We start from the raw sequence: 24,466 nt of genomic DNA, 5'->3' as shown, positions 1-24,466 counted from the left end.
GGTTGTGTGGTCAGAACCTTACTCCATTCCTCTGTATTGGTGCCATCCCTAAGGTTAAGTCTATTCGCTCCCCCATCCCCCACCCCCATCCCCCACCCCCATCCCCCACCCCACCCCATCCCCCACCCCATCCCCCACCGCCCCACCCCCTCTGGTCTTCCTGCACTGTGGCGATTGGCAGTGCTCCAGGCCTGCTTGGTGTGGACGTGGTGGTGAGCGGTGGCAAGGACCAGAATGGATCGCAGATGATCGTTGGCCAGCAGGTGGCAGAAGAGGAATTCCTGCCTTCCTCAAGAGGAACATACCTACCCCTTGGCTAATGCTGGGGTCGGATTTTGATTTATATTTATCTTTTGGATGTCAGTCATACAGTCTGATTGTGTGGTTTGCTTGTTTGAATTTAAGTCTTAAGTTACTGTTATAGGAATGTGTTATGAGGCTTTATTTGTAGAATTCATTTTAATTACATTTAATGAGTTTTCCTTTTGCGTTCCTTAAAATTCCTAAACGTTTTCAGTTTCTCTTTAGAAATTCCTTAACCTTTTTTTGGCAATAGTCAAAGTCAAATCATTTATAATTTAAAAAAAAATTGACGATTATTTTCTTTGAAATTGACTTAACTACTTTCCTTTAGATATTTGAAGAGTTGTAGCATAGAAACAGTTAAAAATTTAACTTCATGACCTAATGTGAAAAAGAGTGTTTGAAGGTTTACACAGGTCCAGGCCTTGCTTTGTTCCCATCATTGATGCTAATCAATGACTAATCACCTACTTATCAGGCAGGAGCCTTGAATTGTTGTGGTCTGGTGTTCTCTATTCAGACTTATTATATTGAAGTATTAACGTCCATATTTCAATTTTCTATTGTATCCTGCCTGCCTAGTTTCCAGTTCTTCCCCAGCCCTCCCAGCAAACCCCCAGTCTAGCCCTAGCCCTTCTCTCCCCACCCAGCTCTGCCCCAGCCCCAGTCCCCTAGTGCCCCAGCCCTAGCCCCAGCCCCCGTCCTAGCCCCTGAGTCCTCCAGTCCTGCCCAGCTTCTCTCGAAAGTCACTCTAATTTTCAAAATAAGTCGCCCATTGTTTATCCTATCACACTGGGATATTCTGTTTACCCTTGGCATTGCTGAACTTCTGTACTGACTCCTCGACCATTTTCAGCTAATGCATACAATCCCATTTTGTTTGGGGTCTCAGAACAAAGAATTTCTTTACCCAGTACGTTGAGGTTAGGGAATATTAATTGAGAGCTTTCTATCAGAGCATTATTGCCCATAATTTGAGTTACTTATCGTTTTCTCAATCCCCTGCCCTTAAAGGAGAAACCATTTCTCTGTCATTGCTTCTGTAGTCATAGTCCCAATTTTGAGTAGTGGCTTTTTCTTACGTACTGTGTTGACCACCTAAAACTGTGTGCAATGAGTAAAACTCTAATTGCCAGTAATCCTGCCCATTGGATTAGACAGCACTCAACCCCGTTTGCATTCAGCAGGGGGTCTCAGACAACCCAAGTCTTTTGATGGGCAGTTAAAATGCTCAGTCCCAATTGTCATAGCTTTGACTATTAAACAAAGGCACCCTACTGCGCTTTTTTTTGTGCTTCTGGGGAATCCTGCAGTTCTTGGATAATTAAAGAACCTAGTAGTAATTGTTAATTGTCTCACCCATTAATCATAAAGACTTCCAATCACCTTTGCATTTGCCTTGAGGCAGTGCTGACTACCTGAGATTTAAAAGTTTCTTAAATTACTGAGTAAACTCCTAATTATCCATTAGTTCTGTTAGTTTTACACTATGGTCTTTGCAAATGTCTTTGCACAACAGCAGAGGGACTCATTCTTAGAGCCCCTTCCCTTGGACTGTTAATGGATACAATAGTAATTATTCATGGTTCTGCCTAACAGAAAAGATCCACTTATGTATGCCCTTAACATTGCTCCTAGTTAGTGTGAACTACCCACCACTTTACATTAATATGTAAAACACTAATTGTCCATGGTCCCACCCGTTAGTCTAGGTTGTCCCCTTTGCCATTGCTGCTGAGTTCTGACTACCCAAGTTTCTTTCTCTTAAACAGTTGATCCCTGGTGGTCTAGTGGTTAGGATTCGGCGCTGTCACCGCCGTGCCCGGGTTCAAAAAGAAAAGAAAAAAAAAGTTGATAACGCTTAATTGCTTATATCCATGGTTCTGCGCAATAAAAATGGATTCCCACCTCATCCTCTGGGATGTTGCTAATGAGTGCAGATTATTCAGTAACAGCTCTTGGACAGTTAATTGCTCAGTTGCAATTGTCCAGAGTTCTGTCCATTAGAAAGGGCCACTGTATCCTATTTGCACAGTACAATGTGGGCTGATCACCCAAGGACTCTTCTTGTGCATTGATGTTCATAATTGTGTCTGTCCACTACCATGTGCACTAACCCTTCCACTCCTTTTGTATTCCAGCAGGGGATCCTTAGTATACAAAACCTGTACGAGGGCAGTTTATGTGCACAATCCTAATTGATTAGAAGTGAGTCTTTTATATCAAGGTCCCTGTACCATCTTTGCTTTATATCAAGAGGGACCTGATTACCTAATGCCCCTCCTACAGAAATTATTGATGTGCAAAATGCAGTTGTCCCTATCTTGTATTAGTCTGGGATCTCATTCCCCCATATTCCTTTTGTCTTACGGCAGGGGGTACTTGAGACTGTTAATGCGCATAATTGCAATTATTCTCTTCCATTAAATTAAGATCCCAACAGCTCATACCCTCTTGGCATTATAGTAGAGGGTGCTAATCACAAGGACATTTCTTTTGTACTCTCAGTGTTCTACTTGGATTTGTCCTTCTTTCTGTGCACTAAAGACCCCACTCCTTGTGTTCAGCAGTGGATGACCACTACTCAAGACCTCTGCACTAGGATAGTTAATGTGAACCATGGCAGTTGCTCACAACAATGTCTTTCAGATCAGATCCATGGTATCCTCCTTGTTTTACAGCAAGGGGTATTAATTACTTATGCTACATTTCCCTGGGATTGTGAATGTGCAAAATTCCAATATTCATGGTCTTTCCCTTTAAACCAATATTCTACCCCTTTTACATCACAAAAAGGGTTGCTAGCAACCCAAAGTCTTTCACTTGGGACTCTTAATGTGTATATTTCTAATTGTCCATGACTCTTCATGTCCATGCTTTCAGTTGTCTATGGTCCCTCCCAATAAGCTAATATCTTGACTTCTCAGTATGGTAGCAGGGGTTACTGATTGCCTAAAGCCTTTCTTGAATTTTTAATGTGCAAAATTGCCGTGAGGCCGGGTGTGGTGGCTCACAGCTGTAATCCCTGCACTTTGGGAGGGTGAGATGGGAGGATGCCCTAAGGCCAGAAGTTTGAGACCAGCCTGGCCAACAATTAAAGAAAAATAAAAAGCAATACAATTGCTCTGTAATTCCATCCCCCTCCCACCTCCTTGGCAAAGCAGCAGGAGTGCTAACTAGCTAGTGCTGCTTCTCCTATACTGCTTAAATGCACATAATTAACAGTAGTTGATGTGCCACTGTGTTAGAGTAGAATCCTGGGCCCTTGCTCCATTTGCATTACTGAAGGAGCTTCTAAATAGCCTGAATTCACTCTCTTGTACTGTTAATGTGCATACTTATATTTGCTTTTATACCTTTTTACCATGTAAGGACCCCACCCACACTATTTATTTACATTCCAGCAGGAAGTACCTACTACTTAAGATCCTTAGATTAGTAAAGTTAGTGTGCATAATCTTAGTTGTTATATGCACATTTTCAGTTGTCTACTGCTGTGCCTTTTATCAGGACTCCTATACTTATAAAAGCAGAGAGAGTGGTAACCAACATTAAGCCCTTCTCTTCGGACTGTAGATGCATATAATAGCAGTTGTCAATGGTCCTTCAATTAGACTTGGGTTTCTGACCTTTCACGCCCTTTTTGCTTTACTGCATGGGGTACTATTACTTAAGGCCCCTTTCTCAAACTGTTAATGTGCCTAATGACAATTACTTTAGGATCCTTCCTTTTGACACTCCTTTTGAAGGACAGCATGGTTGGTGACATAAGGCCCCATTTCTTGGCTTCCAATATGTATGATTGTATTTGTCCAGGTTGCTATACACTAGAGAAGGAAAGTCCTCCCCTCATCCCCATTTTTTCTTTCTAGCAGGAAGTGCCCACCCCTAAGACCCTTTTATTTGGAGAGTCTAGGTGCACAATTGTAAGTGACCACAAACATGCCTTTGGACATTAATGTGTGTAATCATGCACTGCTCATTCCATGTGAAATAGGTCCTACTCTCAGACCACTTTTGCAGTACAGAAGGGGTGCTGATAACTAACTCCCCTTTTCTTGGCCTGTTATGTGTGATTATAATTGTCTGGGTTCCTATGCACTAGAAAAGGAGGGTCCTCTCCACATACCTCAGCAGGGAGTGCCCACTCCCTAAGACTCTCACATCCGGACAGTCAAGGTGCATGACTGTTAAGTGAATACAACCGTGCACTTTAGACATGGATGGACATAACTACACACACCTCATCATAGCTGAATAAAATCCTACTTTCAGACCCCTTTTGCAGTACAGCCAGGGTGCTGATCACCATGGCCCCTTTTCCTGGCCTGGTATGTGTGTGATTATATTTGTCCTGGTTTCTGTGTATTAGTGTGGAAACCTCCCTTGCCACACCCCACCCCCAATCTCTCTTTCCCTTCTAGCAGGGAGTGCCTGCTCCATAAGACCCTCATGTTTGGACAGTTAAGGTGCACAATTGTAAGTGACCACAACCATGCACCTCGGACAATTAATGTATGTAACTGCACACGGCCCATCTCATCTGAATAAGGTCCTACTCAGACTCCTTTTGCCGTACAGCAGGGGTGCTGATCACCAAGGCCCTTTTTCCTGGACTGTTATGTGTGTGATTATATTTGTTCTGGTTCCTGTGTAATAGACATGGAACCCTCCCCTGCCACACCTTACCCACAATCTTCCTTTCCCTTCCAGCTGGGAGTACCTGCTCCATAAGACCCTTAGGTTTTGACAATCAAGATGCACAATTGTGAAGTGACTACAGGCATGCACCTTGGACATTGATGTGCATGACTGCACACGGCCCATCCCATCTGAATAAGGTCCTACTCTCAGACCTCTTTTGCAGTACAGCAGGGGTGCTGGTCACCAAGGCCCCTTTTCCTGGCCTGTTATGTGTGTGATTATATTTCTCCGGGTTCCTGTGTAATAGACATGGAAACCTCCCCTGCCACACCTCACCCACAATCTTCCTTTCCCTTCCAGCAGGAAGTGCCCACTCCATAAGACCCTTACATTTGGACAGTCAAGGTGCACAATTGTAAGTGACCACAGACACGCACCTTGGAATTGATGTGCGTAACTGCACATGGCCCATCCCATCTGAATAAGGTCCTATTCTCAAGCCCCTTTTGCAGTACAGCAGGGGTGCTGATCACCATGGCTCCTTTTCCTGGCCGGTTATGTATGTGATTATATTTCTCCGGGTTCCTGTGTATTAGACATGGAAACCTCCCCTGCCACACCTCACCCACAATCTTCCTTTCCCTTTCAGCAGGGAGTGCCTGTTCCATAAGACCCTTACATTTGGACAGTCAAGGTGCACAACTGTAAGTGACCACAACACGCACCTTGGAATTGATGTGCGTAACCGCACACGGCCCATCCCATCTGAATAAGGTCCTATTCTCAGACCCCTTTTGCAGTACAGCAGGGGTGCTGGTCACCAAGGCTCTTTTTCCTGGCCTGTTATGTGTGTGATTATATTTGTCCAGGTTCCTGTGTAAAAGACATGGAAGCCTCCCCTGCCACACCCCACCCACAATCTTCTATTTCCTTCCAGCAGGGAGTGCCCGCTCCATAAGACCCTTACATTTGGACAGTCAAGGTGCACAATTGTAAGTGACCACAGACACGCACCTTGGAATTGATGTGCGTAACTGCACACGGCCCATCCCCTCTGAATAAGGTCCTGTCCTCAGGCCCCTTTTGCGGTACAGCAGGGGTGCTGATCACCATGGCTCCTTTTCCTGACCTGTTATGTGTGTGATTATATTTCTCCGGGCTCCTGTGTAATAGACATGGAAACCTCCCCTGCCACACCTCACCCACAATCTTCCTTTCCCTTCCAGCAGGGAGTGCCCACTCCATAAGACCCTTACATTTGGACAGTCAAGGTGCACAATTGTAAGTGACCACAGACACGCACCTTGGAATTGATGTGCGTAACTGCACACGGCCCATCCCCTCTGAATAAGGTCCTATCCTCAGACCCCTTTTGCGGTACAGCAGGGGTGCTGATCACCATGGCTCCTTTTCCTGACCTGTTATGTGTGTGATTATATTTCTCCGGGTTCCTGTGTAATAAGACATGGAAACCTCCCCTGCCACACCTCACCCACAATCTTCCTTTCCCTTCCAGCAGGAAGTGCCCACTCCATAAGACCCTTACATTTGGACAGTCAAGGTGCACAATTGTAAGTGACCACAGACACGCACCTTGGAATTGATGTGCGTAACTGCACACGGCCCATCCCCTCTGAATAAGGTCCTATCCTCAGACCCCTTTTGCGGTACAGCAGGGGTGCTGATCACCATGGCTCCTTTTCCTGACCTGTTATGTGTGTGATTATATTTCTCCGGGCTCCTGTGTAATAGACATGGAAACCTCCCCTGCCACACCTCACCCACAATCTTCCTTTCCCTTCCAGCAGGGAGTGCCCACTCCATAAGACCCTTACATTTGGACAGTCAAGGTGCACAATTGTAAGTGACCACAGACACGCACCTTGGAATTGATGTGCGTAACTGCACACGGCCCATCCCCTCTGAATAAGGTCCTATCCTCAGACCCCTTTTGCGGTACAGCAGGGGTGCTGATCACCATGGCTCCTTTTCCTGACCTGTTATGTGTGTGATTATATTTCTACGGGTTCCTGTGTAATAGACATGGAAACCTCCCCTGCCACACCTCACCCACAATCTTCCTTTCCCTTCCAGCAGGGAGTGCCCACTCCATAAGACCCTTACATTTGGACAGTCAAGGTGCACAATTGTAAGTGACCACAGACACGCACCTTGGAATTGATGTGCGTAACTGCACGTGGCCCATCCCATCTGAATAAGGTCCTATTCTCAGGCCCCTTTTGCAGTACAGCAGGGGTGCTGATCACCATGGCTCCTTTTCCTGGCCGGTTATGTATGTGATTATATTTCTCTGGGTTCCTGTGTATTAGACATGGAAACCTCCCCTGCCACACCTCACCCACAATCTTCCTTTCCCTTTCAGCAGGGAGTGCCTGTTCCATAAGACCCTTACATTTGGACAGTCAAGGTGCACAATTGTAAGTGACCACAGCACGCACCGTGGAATTGATGTGCGTAACCGCACACGGCCCATCCCATCTGAATGAGGTCCTATTTTCAGACCCCTTTTGCAGTACAGCAGGGGTGCTGATCACCATGGCTCCTTTTCCTGGCCTGTTATGTATGTGATTATATTTCTCCGGGTTCCTGTGTATTAGACATGGAAACCTCCCCTGCCACACCTCACCCACAATCTTCCTTTCCTTTCCGGCAGGGAGTGCCCACTCCATAAGACTCTTAACGTTTGGACAGTCAAGGTGCACAATTGTAAGTCACCACAGGCCCGCACCTTGGACATTGATGTGCGTAACTGCACATGGCGCATCCTATCTGAATAAGGTCCTACTCTCAGACCCCTTTTGCAGTACAGCAGGGGTGCTGGTCACCAAGGCCCATTTTCCTGGCCTGTTACATGTGTGATTATATTTATCCAGGTTTCTGTGTACCAGACAACGAAGCCTCCTCTGCCCCACCACACCTACCTGCGATCTTCCTTTTCCTCCCAGCAGGGAGTGCTCACTCCACAAGACCCTTACATTTGGACAATAAGGTGCACAATTTTAAGTGACCACAGGCACGCACCTTGGAAACTGATGTGCATAACTGCACACAGCTTATCTTATTTGAATAAGGTCCTACTCGAAGACCCCTTTTGCAGTACAGCTGGTGCTGATCACTAAGGCCTCTTTCCTTGGCTTGTCCATATTCCTGGTACTAGATAAGGACACCTTCTCATACACTCTCTGCTTTTCAACAGGGAGTACTCACTACTTTAAGATTCTTATATTTGTCCAAAGTACATGGTTTTAATTGACCACAACAATGTCCCTTGGACGTTAATGTACATAAGCACCACAAGGTTCATCCTAATTAAACAAAGTCTTACCCTCTCACCCTCCATTTGCAGTTTACCAGGGTCGCTGATCTCTAAGTCCCCTTTTCTTGGCTTGTTGACAGGCATAATTGCATTTATGTGGGTTCTTGTGCCCTAGATAAGGATGTTACACCTCTTTTCAATATTAGGTGCCAACTTCTTATGATATTTACATTTGGATAGTTAATGTGAATGATTGCAGTTGTCCATAACCCTATCACTTCTCGGACAATTGTACCTCCTTTGCATTACTTGGGGCATACCACTTTCCTCCAAGGCCCCTTCTGGTGAACTATTAATATACATAATTGAAATTTTCGTTTGTCTTTGTCAGTAGATTAAGGTCATACCCCCTCACCTTTTCTTTGTATTACAGCAGGATGTCCTGATCAACCAAAGTCCTTTTGTTTTGGACTGTTAATATGTGCAATTACATTTGCTCGTGGTCTGTGCACTAGATAAGGATCCTACCTACTTTCTTAGCATTTTTAGCAGGTAGTCCCCACTTTTCAAGACTCTTTCACTTGGAATGTTCATGTGCACAAACACAATTTTCTAAGCATGTTCCTGTACCTTTTTTGCTTTAGAGCAAAGTGTAATAGACATGGAAGCATCCCCTGCCACACCACACCCACAATCTTGCTTTCCCTTCTGGCAGGGAGTGCCCGCTCCATAAGAACCTTACATTTGGACAATCAAGGTGTACAATTGTAAGTGATGGGGATGCTATTCACTTAATGCCCCTTGTTTTGGACTTAATATGCATTAATGCAATTGTCTGCCTCTTCTTTTAGATTAAGACCTGATTTCCACATACTCCTCTTCCATTGGGCATGTTAACTATGAATTGACCCTTTTCTATTGAATATTAATGTCATAATTGTATTTGTAGACCTGTGTAGTAGAAAAGCCCCTATGTTCCTACCACTATGCTGCTGAGGAATGCTAACTATTCATAATCTCAGCTCTTGGGCAATTAACATGCAATAATAACAATTATCAAGGGTACTGATTATTAGATAAGATTTTTTGATCTTTTTTGCATACATCGGGGATACTGACCCACTAAGGTCCCTTGTACTATTAATGTGCATATTTGTAATTATACATGTTTCCTTCTGTTACCCTCTTTGTATTACTGCAGGGGGTGCTGACTACTCAAAACTTCTCCTGGGACTGTTAATAGGTACAATGGCAGTTATCAATGGTTTTTCTCCTCCCTGACCTTGTTAAGCAAGCACCCCACCCCACCCCACCCTTTGTTCCTGTGGCATAATAAAGTATAAGCATTGCACTATTCCATGCACTTGTCCATCAAACAGTGGTCCATACTCCCTCCCCTTTTGCATTGCTCCGGTGTGTAAAATCACAGGTAGCCATGGTGTCACGCTTTACATACCAGGTCTTCCTTGCCTTGCCCCTTGTGTGCCCTGGGCCCCTTTTTACAGACTATTGTTCACAATCTCAGGTGTCCATATATCCAGCTATTAGATAAGATTGTGTTCTCTCCCTTCCCCCCACCGTGCCCCTTTTGCCTCTTTGCTGGGTAATGTTGACTGGACAAGGCCCTTTCTCTTAGACTTAGAAAATTCTCAGTGGCACTTTCCTTGGTCCCACCCATTATACATGAACCCCTCTATTTTCTTTTGCATTGCTTCTGAGTAGTGCTGACTACCCAAAGCCCCTTCTGGGTTATTAATGAACACAGTACTGATTGTCCCATTTTTCAGCCCATCAGTCCAAGAGCTCCCTACCACTGGTGTGTTTGTGCAGTGTTGACTATGAAAAGCAGGCCTGAATTAAGTGGATAAGCCTTCACTCTTTTTCTTTCATTTATTAATGATCCCAGTTTCAATTATTGTCAGATTCTGAGGACAAGAACCATTCTTGCCCACCTCTGTTACTGCTTTACTGTGAAGAGTACTCAAGACAAGTCAGACCCAGGAAGCTGGATTGCCATCTTTTATTTTGTGTTTCTAGTGCACACTATCAAATTGCCTCCCCAAGAAGGAAGGTTGGCACTTCCTCTGCATTCTTCTTTCCAGAGAAGATTGCCTGGTTAAAGAATCTCTTGTCATCTCTTTTTTATTGTTATTGTAAAGAAATGCCAGGATACAGCCAGAAAAATTGCTGTTATTATTATTTAAAAAAATTTTTTAAGAAAGACATCTGGATTGGAAGGTGGACCCAATAATCTGGTCATTATTTTTTTGAAGCCAAAAATCCATTTATACTATGTACCTGATGACCAGTGTCATTTTAACTGAGGGTGGTGAGTCTGTGGATAGACCACTGTGACTCTTGCTATTTTAATATTATCAAAGGCTTTCTAGAATGGAACTCTTAAGACCAGTATCTTTGTGTGGGCTTTACCAGCATTCACTTTTAGAAGAACTACCTACATTTTATAATCCTTACATTTCTTCACCTGGAGCACCTGCCCCTACTTATTTCAAGAAGATTGAAGTAAAATGATTAAATGAGAAAACTTATGCAGAGGTGCTTTTAAAAAGAATATGACACCTTTTTTATTAATCTATTATATAAAATGAAGCATTTAATTATACTAAAAATTTGAAGTAGTTTGAAGTGCCACACTGAAGGTGAGGATTTAAAAGTGATGGAGGCCGGGCGCGGTGGCTCAAGCCTGTAATCCCAGCACTTTGGGAGGCCGAGGCGGGTGTATCACGAGGTCAAGAGATGGAGACCATCCCGGTCAACATAGTGAAACCCTGTCTGTCTCTACTAAAAATACAAAAAATTAGCTGGACATGGCGGCACATGCCTGTAATCCCAGCTACTCAGGAGGCTGAGACAGGAGAATTGCCTGAACCCAGGAGACGGAGGTTGCGGTGAGCCGAGATCGCGCCATTGCACTCCAGCCTGGGTAACAAGAGCGAAACTCCGTCTCACTATTTTATAAGAAAAATAAGCCAAAATTAAATACTCTTTTGGATATGAATTTCAAAAGTGAGATAGCTGCCTAATAGAAATGAATAATATCCCAGCCACTAGTGTACAGGGTGTTTTGTGGCAAAGGAGCATGTAATACGGAACTGCTCAAGCAAATAACTAGTCCTCACAACAGCAGTTCTTTGTAATAACTGAAAAAGAATACTGTTTCTCTGAGAAGGATGTCAAAAGATCGACCCAGCTCAGGGAGCAGTTTGCTCTACTAGCTCCTCGGACAGCTGTAAGAAGAGTCTCTGGCTCTTTAGAATACTGTAAGTACTACTTTGTAGCTATTAAGTAATCTTTTTCCTATTCTATTTTCTCTCTCTTAGATGCCACCTATAGAAAAGTCAGAGGGTCCAGTAAGTTTCTTTCCTTCTTCCCACCTCGTCTGCAATATATATATATATGTATGTATATATAGATAGATGCATACATAAATATGCACATGTGAGTTAACCGGCAGAACTGTAGAATTAATATTGTGAACCCAGCTCTATGCTAGGTTACACTGATAACCTGGGTAGGAATGATATCGTCTTTGATAATTTCATTCCTGAGATGGTTGTATTGTTGAGGAGCTAATGTAAGCACACTTGAAATTACTTTAGAAAATAATAATCAAGTGGTGTTTTGTGTGAACCGTAAGTAGTAGATTTAAGAAGGGAACCCACAAAGATTTGAAGTTGATAGGATAAACTTAAGGAAGTGGGTTTGCTTTTTCTCTTTAAGCCAAGATAGGATTAATACTGCAGCCATCTGGATAGTCTAGTTCGTTTATTTTAATGTCATTTGTTTTTTACCTCTTTTGAAGCCATGGAAAGAGATTAAAGGGATAGGGCACAGCCATTGTGTTTGCCAAGGCTGGCAAATTAGTGATTGTTAAATCTCATAAGCTTGAGTATTTTAAAGTTCAGAGATTGAGGGTATAAATCTAATACTTTGGCTCTTTGCACAATTTTGCTACATTTCTGCCCAAGAACAGATGATCATGGATAATGCATATCATAGATACATTTTTTTAGTTTGGAATCTTTTTGCCAAGAGAGTAGTGGAGAAGTGTAAGTCAAAACCTTGACCTTCCTTGTCTACTTTATGCTGTAGTTTTTATATACACTCTTTCCTCCCACCTTTTGCAAAGCTAAAAGAAGCTTAGCCTTCTTAATGTAAAACAAACAGAATGTCCAGCTGAAAAACTGTTTAACATAACATTTGAAACTTTTTTTCTGGTGCACATTCATGCGTCGCAGCAGGAGCAACAAGAACCATATCAATGAACTGGCTTCACTTATAGCCCATTTTAATTCATATCCATATTTCCTCATGGCTTGTTTCCATGCCCCCAACCCCCTTCTCCAGATGCTTAACGACATTGTCTGGCTGACTGAGGGTAAATAACATCATGGTCTTGAGCCTTCTTGGAAACGTGGTCTGTGCCATTGTTTCTCAAACTCAAGTAATGCTTCAGGATGAAACACCTTCTAAAGGAACAAAATTTTCTGAGATCCTAAAAAAACATGTTTTGAGGAACACTGACTTAACAAAGTTATTTGAAATGTAAATATGTTTTCCAATTTCACATTGTCTTTGTCACAGATATGTTTTGTGTAATTCATGCAGAACTTGGGGATCCATGAGAATATATCCCAAACCCTCAGCGTTATCACCCTGATTTGAGAAACACTAGTCTATGCTTATGAAATCTTCTATTGCTAATTAAATTGTCATTCATTGTCAACATACAACTGTAATTATTATTGAATTTGTTATAAAGAAATGAATTTAGAGATGATTCTGTATCTTAGCTCAGGAAGAAGGATGGCTCGATTTTAGGTGGATTGATTCTACTAGATAGCATCCAAAGGTGAATCTTGAAGCTGTATTTAAATTAATTGCTTGAAATAATTTCCACCTTTAAGAAAAATCTTTAGTAGTTATAAAAGGGGATGCTCTGGAAATGTGGGTATCTTCAAAATAGAGATAATTCTTGTGTTAATTCAACAAATGTTATTGTGCCAGGTGCTGCAATAAATAGCAAAACCAAATACATGATTTCTATCTAGGAATTTGCCTTCTCATGGAGGATGCAGAAGGAAATCATTACGGTGTTGGGCAGAAACACCTAGATTTTAGTCCTGGCTCTCACTTTGGTTCAAATCACCATCAAGCTGACTATCTTGAGATTGCCAGTGAAATAAGATAGGAGCTTAAATCAAATAATTCGATCCCTGAAAATGACATTTTGTCATTTGGAAAATTTTCAAAAGACTAATAAACAGTTTTTTCCCACATTTTTCTAAATGATTATTGTCATTTCTTTTCCGACTTTTCCCTTTATAAAACCTTAACGTGTAGGACTGGAGGAAGTTTTCTGACCATTTTCTTATATCCCCCTTCAGCTTTATCTTTCTGTAACTTCCATTTCTCTAGCCACCTCCCAAAATTACAGACAACTATGAGACTCAGGGCTGCCATGATCAGGCATTCATAATTTCTTTTCAGGGTGTTTGTGCCCTGGTTATCAAATTTACACCTGGATGGGAGTTTGTGTCTTAAAGTAATGAATTAAGAGTTGACCTTTGTTGACTGCTAAAATATTCTTACATGTGAAAGCATCCTGGGAAAATCTGTTACCAGCTTAAAGAGAAAGAAACTAATGATTACATCTGAACTGAGCTAATGCCTCTAATGATCCCCCAAACTTTGTAAGTTTGGATGGCAAAGAGTAATGATATGTATAGTTAAACCAAGCTAATGACTTCCTTTGTCTTGTCTTAAAGACTGAATTGGGAGAAAATTGACCAGTGTTAGACTTTATTATGGGTAGACTTAAAGTATTATTTCCCTTAACCAATTACAATGCTCTTCTTCTAGTGTCCCCAGAAATATGAGAGGTTATGTAGTACACCAAATAGTATCCTCTTATTGCATAATCTAATAAAATGCTTATAATAATTTAAAAATAGGGATATGACTGGAATATCATTGTATTTTACCAGGTCCCATTATAAAATATCTAGGTTACTTTACCTGTAACTTTGAAAATTATTGGCATAGTATATTTTGTAGAATGTTGTTAGTGTGATTGGCATGGTACAGTGCTGGGATGTAATCACTCATTAAAGTGTTCCAGCCTTACTGGTCTCCCTTGACTGAAAATTAGCTACTCACTGACTTATTTATTACAGCAGATTGATGATGTCTTTCCAGGAAATCTGATGATGTACAAAAACAAAGTTTAATTGCCAATGTTTTCTTAAAAACAACTTTTTGATATTATGGATACCTGGTAATTTGGGCCTTGTATATTTTAACATCAAAATTACCTATTAAAAATCCATATAAACAGAAAAGAAAGAGTAAGTCTTTAGGCCAAGACTTACTGCAAAGAATGATGGTACCTACTGTAGCAAAGTTTGGAACATAGACTTACCAGTTCTCAGGTTCCATTTTGCTTGCTTTTTAAAAACTGTGTCTTCTGTGTCTTCAGCGTCTGGTTGGGAGATTTTTAGAAAAAATAACCTTTTAATGTTAGAACAGTGTAAAGATTTACAGAATGATTCTGAAGATAGAGTTTCTGTATACTTCACACTCAGTTTTTCCCAGTGTTAACATCTTACATTAGTTTGGTACATTGTCACAATTAACAAACCAATATTGATACATTATTTTTAACCAAAGTCCATACTTTATTGATATTTCCTTAGTTTTTTCTTAATGTTCTTTTTGTGTTCCAGGATTCCATTGAAGATACCACGTTGCATGTGTCCTTAGTAGTCATGCCTCCTTTGGCTCTCTTGGTAATGACAGTTTCTCAGACTCTTTGTTTTTGATGAACTTCACAGTTTTGAGTACTAATGGTCCAGTGTTCTATAAAATGTCTCTCTATTTGAATTTGTCTGATGTTCCTCTCATGACTAAATTGGGTTTATGAGTCTTTAGGAGGAAGACTACAAAGGTAGAGTGCCATTTATCAAGAGTACATACTATCAACATGACTTAGCACTGTTAATGTTACCGTTAATCACCTGTCTGAGGTACTGTTTGTCAGGTTTCTCCATCATAAAATTAGCCTTTATTTTTCCATTTCCATACTGTACTCTTCACATAGGAAGTCGCTATGTGCAGCCAGCACTTAAGGAATGGGAAATTATCTTCCACTTCTTGGAGGGAAGAGTATTTACATAAATTATTTGGAATTCTTTTGCATGGGATGTCTTTTCTTCACAATGTATGTGTTTATTCAGTCTTTTATATCAGTATGATCTCATGGATATTTTATACTCTGTTACAATGTTACTTTATTCTTTTGTTCAAATTATTACAGCTTTGGGCATTGGGAGTTCTTTCAGTTGGCTTTGTTATAACCCCATGAATGTGGGTTTTTTGCTTGAGTACTTATTTTTGGCACTACAAGATGCTCCAGGCTTGTTTGCATATCTCCTGCCTGGACCTAGAATGACGTATTTCTCCAAGGAATCTTGATGCCTTTTACTGGAGAATGATATTAGAAATCAAGAAGTGAGTGCTAGGTGTGCTCATTGCTACTGGAGTGTCATTCCTTCAAGACCTTTTCAGTTGACAAGAGCAAGGAGATATATGTTTGCATTCTCACTTGTATATATGCACATGTCTATAAATATATATAACCATGTGTATCTATAGCAAACTAAATGTGTTTATACCTACATCTCCAACTCTAATCATTGCCACATAGATCATTATAGCCTCACCTCCTTGCTTATCTGTTACCTCCCATTTTTACAGTGAGAAACCTGGCTTAGTTGGAAATTTTTTCTGTTAATATTAGAGTAGTGAGTGTTTGACATTTGCTTCTATGGTTAAGTTTAGGGAGAGTTTAGCTGTAGGGTATTCTTGAAACTAGAAATGACCCTTCTACCCTAAATGTTTCTGCTAGTTTTGAAACTTAAAACAGGTTGCAGAAACAAACTTTATCTTAACCAGAATTTTCTTCAATCCACATTTTGATATTGATTTTCAGATTAAATTATTCTGATATCGCCAGGTAAGTTGTTCATTGGGTATGCATTTCTTCTTTCGGTTTTTTTTCTGAGAGCTAAAGGACCCTGAGAATACTGGAGGTGGGAAAGGAGGGGAAAAGTATGTTCACATGTGGAATAGGAAAGGTCCATTTACTGACCTTCAGCTGGCCTTTCAAAGTGCCTATTTAAGACCCAAGGAGTAGATGCCTTCTTTGGCAATTGTAACCCAAATACAATTTTTAACCTTTCAGTTTTAGTCAAGAAAGTTGGTGTGCTGATGCAAAAAGTGCTCTGATTAACAGCATTGTCATGTGCATTGCATATGAATCAGCAGTTTAACAATATGAAATTGTGTCCAGCATAATTTTAATATTTTATATTAGATATTAGAGACAGTGTTTCTCAAGTCTGTATAAATTTGATAGTAGGGAGGTTTTCTTTCAAGAAAAGAATTATTCAGTGTGCGCCTATATAACCACCACTTAGATTCTACAATTAATATTTTGCTATATTTGATTAAATGTTTTCTGTAAAAGAAAAATATTATTATGTACCCTTTAGGTTTGTGGGAATAATTGTTAAAGTGTATGAGCAAACCTGGAAAGAAATATATAGATTTATAATGCAACTGTAAAACTTAGCAGATGTACAAATTAGTAGTTAACAGATACTATAATGCAAATATGGTACTACTATTATAGCTTCTTTTGAGTGGCATGTCTGTACTATCACATGCTGTATTCATGTACTTCACCAAACTGCGGTTTTCAAACTGCTTGAAATCCTGCTATTATAACACATAGCAATGCTATTTGACTTTCATTTGGCACAAAACACATTTATATTTATGTATTTATATATTGTTTGCTTCTGTTCTTTTCTATAATCCCCAGGCAACAAAACTAGATCATTTGCCACTAATCTGGCAATGTGTTCCTATATTATCAGGTAGTCATATAGCTGATCTAGACTATCCTTACAGCGAAATGAGAGTATTGTAAAAGTTTTATAGCAAGCTCTCATACCCCCCTGAGAATCCATGCACAAACCCCAGAGCTTTAAAAGACATCTGAATTGAGGGAAGACATGGCTTGAAGTATCAGTTGTATAACAGTTGTATAATAGTTGTATACTATTTGTATAACATTGATGTAGTTTCATCTTGTGGATTGCCAGCTTCCTTAGAGAATGAAAATGTTGAATTATGTTATTATTATTTTGAGATGGAGTTTTGCTTTTTCCCCCAGGCTGGAGTGAAGTGGCATGATCTTGGCTCACTGCAACCTCTGCCCTCCAGGTCAAAGCAGTTCTCCTGCCTCAGCCTCCTGAGTAGCTGAGATTACAGGTTCCTGCCACCACGCCTGGCTAATTTTTGTATTTTTAGTAGAGACGGGGTTTCACCATGTTGGCCGGGCTGGTCTCAAACTCCTGACCTCAGGTGATCCACTAGGATCACATGGGCCACTGCACCCAACCCATGTGATTGTTAATTATCACTTCTAGCTGTGATGATTCTGTCTGGTGCTGGAGTATTTGAACCAGATGGCTGGCGATACCACTTGATTATTATCTCCATAATACTCTGATGTTTTGTTGGACTGCAAAGTGACAGATTCTCAAAATTCTTGTCAGTGAATATTGAATCCTAGTGAAATGTATGGTTCTGTATCAGTTCCGAAATGTAACCACTTTCTCTAGCCTTAAATTCCCATTAAGGGAAAGGGAATGCTCCTTGATTATGTCATTACCATAGTAACAGGCAAAGCTAGAGGGCTTTGATGCTGAAGCAGGATACTCCATAAATATGGTTAAGAAGATCTGGGGAGACTGGAATAGTTGTTTCCTTTAGATTCCAGTATATAAATGAGTTTGAGCTAGGATCCATTGATTTAAAATTTCTTTAGGTAAATTTGCTTGCACATGGAGTACACATTGACTCATTTATGGAGTTTCAGGAAGCAGTAGAACAAACGCATAAACATGTATGAACAGCCATGTTTAACTGGAAGCCTGCATTTGGAAGTGAAGTATCTAATCTTAGGTTAAATTAGGATAGGGAAGGATGCTGGCAAGATATTTTGAAGCTTGTTCTGGTCATGTTGAGAACATCATAGAACAGTTTAGCCTTACTAGACATCTTAGCTAGAGAATAGAGTTGAATAAGTGATCTTCCATATATTCCTGTTGGTATTGCCATAAAAGTTTCCTCATGGTACAGTAATCCTTGATCAGGGATCTAGAAGCCTGTATTCATTTAAGGTCCTCAGGTTTAACATACTGGGTGTTTTTCAACACCACACTACACCATGCAAAGTGCTTTCAAGGCTACAAATTGGGCTTAGATCTGCTTTAGTGAGCTCCTATGCTTTAGTAACGGTAGATGGCCGATTATTAAAAACGATGAAGACAATTGCACCTCTAGGTAGTAGTAGCAATTGCCACATTGTCTTGAATCTTGAAGTATTTTCAGCAACAGGATGACCATTAGCCACAAATTTAGTGCCAGCCCTTAAGGTGGATATTGGTTTGACCCATATTTTCATGTAATTCTTTTTCTTAACTTGTCTAATCATCACGTGATACCACCAGGGTTTGTTATTACAGGACCTTAGGGAAATCAAGCAGTCCAGAAAGTAGAGACAAGGTATACCTATGTCTAATGCTTCAGGTTATACTTCCTAGGTTTTTTTGTTGGGGTTTTTGTAACACTTTTGGTATTCTACTGGTGCTTTTGGTAGCCTACTGAGCCCTGTCTTTCTTCTCAAGGACATTCTGAGTATGTGAGACCTGAAGACTGCAAACATCTTTAAGAGGCTCCAAATTCAGCAGATCTTTCCCTTTGAGAATCTGGGAAGCTCCAGCTAATCTACCTGAATGGGTTGCTGGCCACCTGGAGAAAAAGGTACTTTGGGGAATTTATGGTTGTAGGGCTTCTGTCTTTGGCCTTAACTTCCTACTACTCTCCTTTTAAAGCAGACACATCTGGTCACGGTGGCTCCTGCTTGTAATACCAGGGGGGAGGCTGAGGTGGGCGGATCGCTTGAGGCTAGGAGTTCAAGACCCCCTGTCTCTACAAAAAATAAAATTAGCCAGGCATGGTGACGTGTGCCTGTAGTCCTACCTACCTTGGAGGCTGAGACAGCAGGATTGCTTGAGCCCAGGAGTTCAAGGCTGGAATGAGCCATGATTAGCCGCTGCACTCCAGCCTAGGTGGCAGAGTGGGACCTAGTCTCTTGAAAGAAAAGAACATGAGCCAGCTTTCATCAATTCCTATACTTTTTCTTTTGCATATACACATACATTTTAACTTTTCATTATTAGTTTAGCCTCTTTCATTTACCCCTCAGAGCTGGGCTCCATTGAGGTCTGTAAAGGCAAGCATACTTGATCCCCATTTCATAAATAAAGAATGAGAGATGGAAAGCAATAAATTATTTCCTTTCTCACCACATAGCTAGTCAGCAAGAAAGATAAGGAACTTAACACCTTTTGATTAGTGGACTTTTAAATTATCCCCACCTTCCTTTGGCGGGAGGGTATTATGTTCTCAGGATTTGTTTACAAATAAGACCAACTTCATTTGTGTTAGCTCTGTTTTGGTAGGCCTAATTCCATTATTACTGCCATTTCCTTGTTTTAAGAAGTTGAAATTTTAACTTGAAAAACAATTGAAATTGTTAAAGTGGAATAGGAGAGCCCCGGAGGAGCTGTATAAGGAATTTACTGAATCTCTAGTCTTCTGTACCTTGTTTTTTCTTCTGTGTAGATTTGCTTAGCTGTTATAACTGGAGTTCTATATGCTTTTGACCATTCTTGGTTTCTCCGAATATCCTAGAACTTTCATGGTGCCCTGTTATACAGGTTGTTGAAGAAATGTTACCATGTGGATTGTGTAGAAAACAATTCTCTTTATCTTGGCAATATTATGGCATGGCAGTATTTAAAGTACAAATTAAAAGAGAGGAATGCTGTAAAACTAGCTGACAGGCACTTTGATTGAGGTGGATTGCTCAGTTCTTAAAATAGTGCTTTATAAAAGAAGCCAGAGACAATATGGAAGAGAATTCTTAAGAATTCATAGGGTTAGACCACACTGTACCTTTTCTATGTGGCTTCATGACTCTCTTGGTTGAGAAACCATTAGGTTCTCTTTCCATTAGTTTCAACCTCTTGGTTTCTTGACCCCCCTACCCCCATTATATTTTGTGCTTAGAACACAAGGGCATTAATAATCCACATTCTAGAGGATCTCTGATTAATAAAGACTGGAGAATAAAATGCAGCATGGAAATATTGGTAATTATTCAGTTCTAAATTGCTCTTGGAAATGAGAGAAAGCATACAGAATACAGCTGTGACGAATAGGAGGATTCTTTTGCTAGGCTGGTAGCCAGAATACAACAGTTCGGCACAGCTGTAAATGTCCACTCCTCAATCCACATGAAGAAAAGGGTAAACATGGCTGAACTCAACCACTAGTTGCCCATTCGGACAGACTTTCCCAGTGTACTACATTTCAATACTTCTTCTTTTGTCTCTTTTTCAGATCTTCCTCAGAAGAATAGGCTTGTTGCTTTATACAGTGTTAGTGATCCATTCCCTTTGACGATCCCTAGGTGGAGATGGGGCATGAGGATCCTCCAGGGGAAAAGCTCACTACCACTGGGCAACAACCCTAGGTCATGAGGTTCTGTCAAGATACTTTCCTGGTCCCAGATAGGAAGACAAAGTCTCAAAGACAACCACCACATGTCAAGGTGCGTAAGCTGTCCCTAAAAGCATAATCAGTAGTCTTAATTTTGATTTTGTTTTCCAGTATACATTTTACTTAGCTTTTCTTTGAGGTTGTATTCATCATTATCCTGCATATGATTTGGTAAAGACAGCTCCGTAACTAACCTGGGAAGCAACTGGGTGTGAGATTGGATAAAGTGATGATGTAAAGAGGGTAGCAGATTTTATGTGTTCGGATGTATGGAGTGGGTCTATAGCATGTGGCAGAGGCTTACAGCTAAATTGTTGTTTCTTTTAGGAGAACATGGACAACTGTCACATCAGTGACTGGTCACATGGGCAAATCATTCTGTTCCATCTGGTCCCCAATGTCTCTCTTAAAGCCTTACAGAAAAACTTTGCCGATCATTTACGTACTTCAAGATGGCTTGGGATGCCACGGGTTACAACACAACAAGTGAGAGGTATGTCTTTTTATGCTGTGGTTGCTGATTGATAGAAGCCGCATAAATACAAAAGGGCACCTGACTAAAAATGGCACAAAGTTATCTGTCATCAGGCAGGAGCTTAAAGAACCAGGAACCTATATTCTCTAGATCAGTGATGGGAGAAGCTGATTATTGGTGAGGATTGGTAAATAAAGGTGACTCATTCAGTGTAGTAAATCCTGATCATACAGGCTTTGCCCAGCATTCTTCATAAAGAGTGGGTACGTATAAATTTCATGAAATATTTTCATGGGTAAGAACTCATGAAATATTATAATGGACTAGAAAGACCTGTAGATTTAGAAATAGAGAAAGTTACTAACAGAAATTGTTAGAAAGCCTACGAACTAGAAAGCTAAGTTGAGAGCTATCTAGGAAGATCTATTGTACTCAGAATCTTTAGGAAAATTCTCCTAGGGTCAGTACCCTATGTGAATTTTCTTTTTCATTTTTGGATTTTAGCTGAAATGTTAAACAAGCTATGTGAATTTCCTTATTGTGAGAATATTTGCCTCCCGGAGTGACTCACCTTTATCTCAAAGAGAAATATTATGAGTTTCGGAAATGCTGCTCTGTGGCTGTGTTTTGTTAGTCCCGAGCCAGGAGACTTAAATAAAGTAAACTTGAGGTGGTCCTAAAACACTGAAGTGAGCCTTAAACATTGAAAATACCTTATCATTTTTCCTCTTATATCTATTGTTTATTTTTGTGATCTCAGTTATTAATCATTTAAAGGGACTCTTTTCTAGCCGATTGGCACTTAAAACAGGATTCTAGCCTTTAACTAAAGGTATAAGGCTATGACTAGTGGTGGTGTCTCTAGTGACTCATCAAGTGATACTTGGCAAGACATTTTCCCATTTATGCTAGTTTCCAGTTCTTTAAATGAGGAAATTTTCTCTCTAAAGACCTGAAAGTTTTGACTTCATAGGTTTTAAAGTTCTGTGGAAACATTTTCTGTTGCTTATTAATTTGAATCTTAGGTAACTCTAACACAGTATTCAATACTTATGGCATTTACATGGTTTATCTCATGTTTTTTTATAGCTCTTCATTGTTCCTATCTGCCAAATCATTATCCTGCCTACAAGCAGTGCAGAGAGCTGGGTCTTCAACAGGTCCAAGAAATTTGAACATACTGAAAGAAGTCAGCCTTCCTACCTGAAGATCAACATACATGCCTGGCACTCTAGCACTTAAGGATATTGGAATGAAGTAAGTTTTTGGTGTTGCAGTCCTGTGAGGATCACTTCAGAACTGTTATAACAGCTGTTTTTTGGGAGCCAGTGTTGGATAGGGTGTGTTGGTCTAATGTTAAGTGGGGCTAAATGTGAGACAGGAAGATGACCAGTCTTCCATGTTACCGACTGGGTTCACTGAAGCAACTCAAAGAGATTACGATCTTCTTACCAGTTGTATCACAGAAGAATTCAGCCTTTGCTTGTGTGTTCTATGTCTTCACTGTATAGGCAGTCTGTCATTCTTAGAGCTTTAAACATTGAAAAGCTTAAAACACAATTTCTGCTTTCTGCGGAAAAGGTAACCCTTTCTCATTTCCATTTGTGAGAGACTCTATCGTCAGTTAAGATTAGTATAAAAAGAAAACTAAACTCTGAAGTAACCATTATAAAAGTGTGAGAATGAAGTCAGTTTTTTAAAGAGTTGGGGAAAGGTGATGCTAAAGGAGGGGATTGACCAAGTCCTATCAAAGAGCCCTTTATGAAAATATTTAGTCATCTGTGACATCCCGTTTGGCTCTTCCAGAAATCCTAGTAAATAGTTGTAACAGAATGTTAAGAGGCACACATTGTGTGTTTTAAAGTCTCTGATAGACTTACCTGCTTGTGAGGGTTAAATGAAATCATGTATGTATAATGTTCACCTAGTGCAGTACCTGGCACATGGCAAGTAAAAGGTAACCCAAGAAGACTCATAAGTTCACTTCACGCAATATAAGTGACCACTAGCACTATCAGGTTCCAGACAGAGTTGGCATGCTCTGGTTCTGTGTAAGAAATCCCTAAGGTAAAAGTTTGTAAATAGAACATCTGTATTGGTGTTGGTAGTTGTTGCAATTAATATTATTGTAGTAGTATAAGTAGTGTTGGTAGTAATAATAGCTTATAATTTACTAATGACATTTTTTGTTTTTTTTTTTTTTAACATTTTGTGATGCTTTTCATACCTTTTGTGCCCCTCACAGTATCTTGTCTCTTCTGCTACTTAGTACCTCTGAATGTCTGCATTTGCTTGTCTCTTGCACTCGTGTGTATTTCTTTGTCTTTGTTCTTTCTTCTCTTTGTTTCTCTATACTTCTTCCTTGTCTTTGTTATCTATCTAAAGTGTGTCTTATCCATTTCCGTGTTTTCTCTTGCTAATTTCTTTCATGTGTGCCTTTGCCTCATTTTCTCTTGTTCACAAAGAGTGGTCTGTGCCTTGTCTTAGACATAAGTCTCATTTTTCATTTTATTGCTGTTTCTCTTTGTTTTCCTAGATGTGGCTGTTATTTCACTCTTTATTTCATGTCTCCTTTTGGGTCACATGCTTTGTGCTTTTTGTCCATTTCTTGTTCTGCCTACCTCTCCTTTCTCTGCCTACCTCTTTTTTCTCTTCATGAACTGTGACTATTTGTTATCCCTTCCCCTTATTTGTTGTAAATTTCACCTTTTTCTGAGTCTGGCCTCCTTTCTGCTGTTTCTACTTTTTAATCTCACATTTCTCATTTCTACATTTCCTTTCTGCCTCTCTTGGGCCATTTTCTCTCTCTTTCCTCCCCTGTGTTCCTCAGTGTCTCTTGCTGTTTGTGATTTTCTATTTCACTATTAATCTCTGTTTGCTTGTGTTTCTTCTCTGCTTCTTCCCTTTCTACTCACCTTTGAGTATTTCAGCCTCATCATGAGTCTGTCTCCCTCTCTTTGATTTCATGTATTCTTCTCTCCTTAAATATTTCTTTGCATATGTGGGCATGTGTACGTGTGTGTGTGTCATGTGTGGCAGAGGGGCTTCCT

The 24,466-nt window shown here is 40.4% G+C and overlaps 1 long non-coding RNA gene across 3 annotated transcripts; it reads left to right on the top strand.

Moving 5' to 3' along the window:
• Positions 1 to 121: 121 nt before the first annotated feature.
• Positions 122 to 24,095, top strand: LOC101031192 (uncharacterized). 3 transcript variants are annotated; one of them, XR_746051.3, is made up of 8 exons: positions 122 to 327; positions 11,566 to 11,595; positions 14,971 to 15,033; positions 19,003 to 19,138; positions 20,783 to 20,993; positions 21,269 to 21,434; positions 22,506 to 22,673; positions 23,662 to 24,095. It is a non-coding gene; the product is annotated as an uncharacterized LOC101031192 (long non-coding RNA). The 3 variants fall into 3 exon arrangements; XR_746050.3 differs by lacking the exon at positions 11,566 to 11,595 and having other exon boundaries at positions 122 to 11,505; XR_012515632.1 differs by having other exon boundaries at positions 122 to 11,595.
• Positions 24,096 to 24,466: the final 371 nt, after the last annotated feature.

Source organism: Saimiri boliviensis, chromosome X (assembly GCF_048565385.1).
Source record: "Saimiri boliviensis isolate mSaiBol1 chromosome X, mSaiBol1.pri, whole genome shotgun sequence".
Classification (NCBI taxonomy): Eukaryota; Metazoa; Chordata; class Mammalia; order Primates; family Cebidae; genus Saimiri; species Saimiri boliviensis.
Note: the sequence above shows the minus strand (reverse complement) of the source record. Positions and strands in the feature narration are given on the sequence as shown.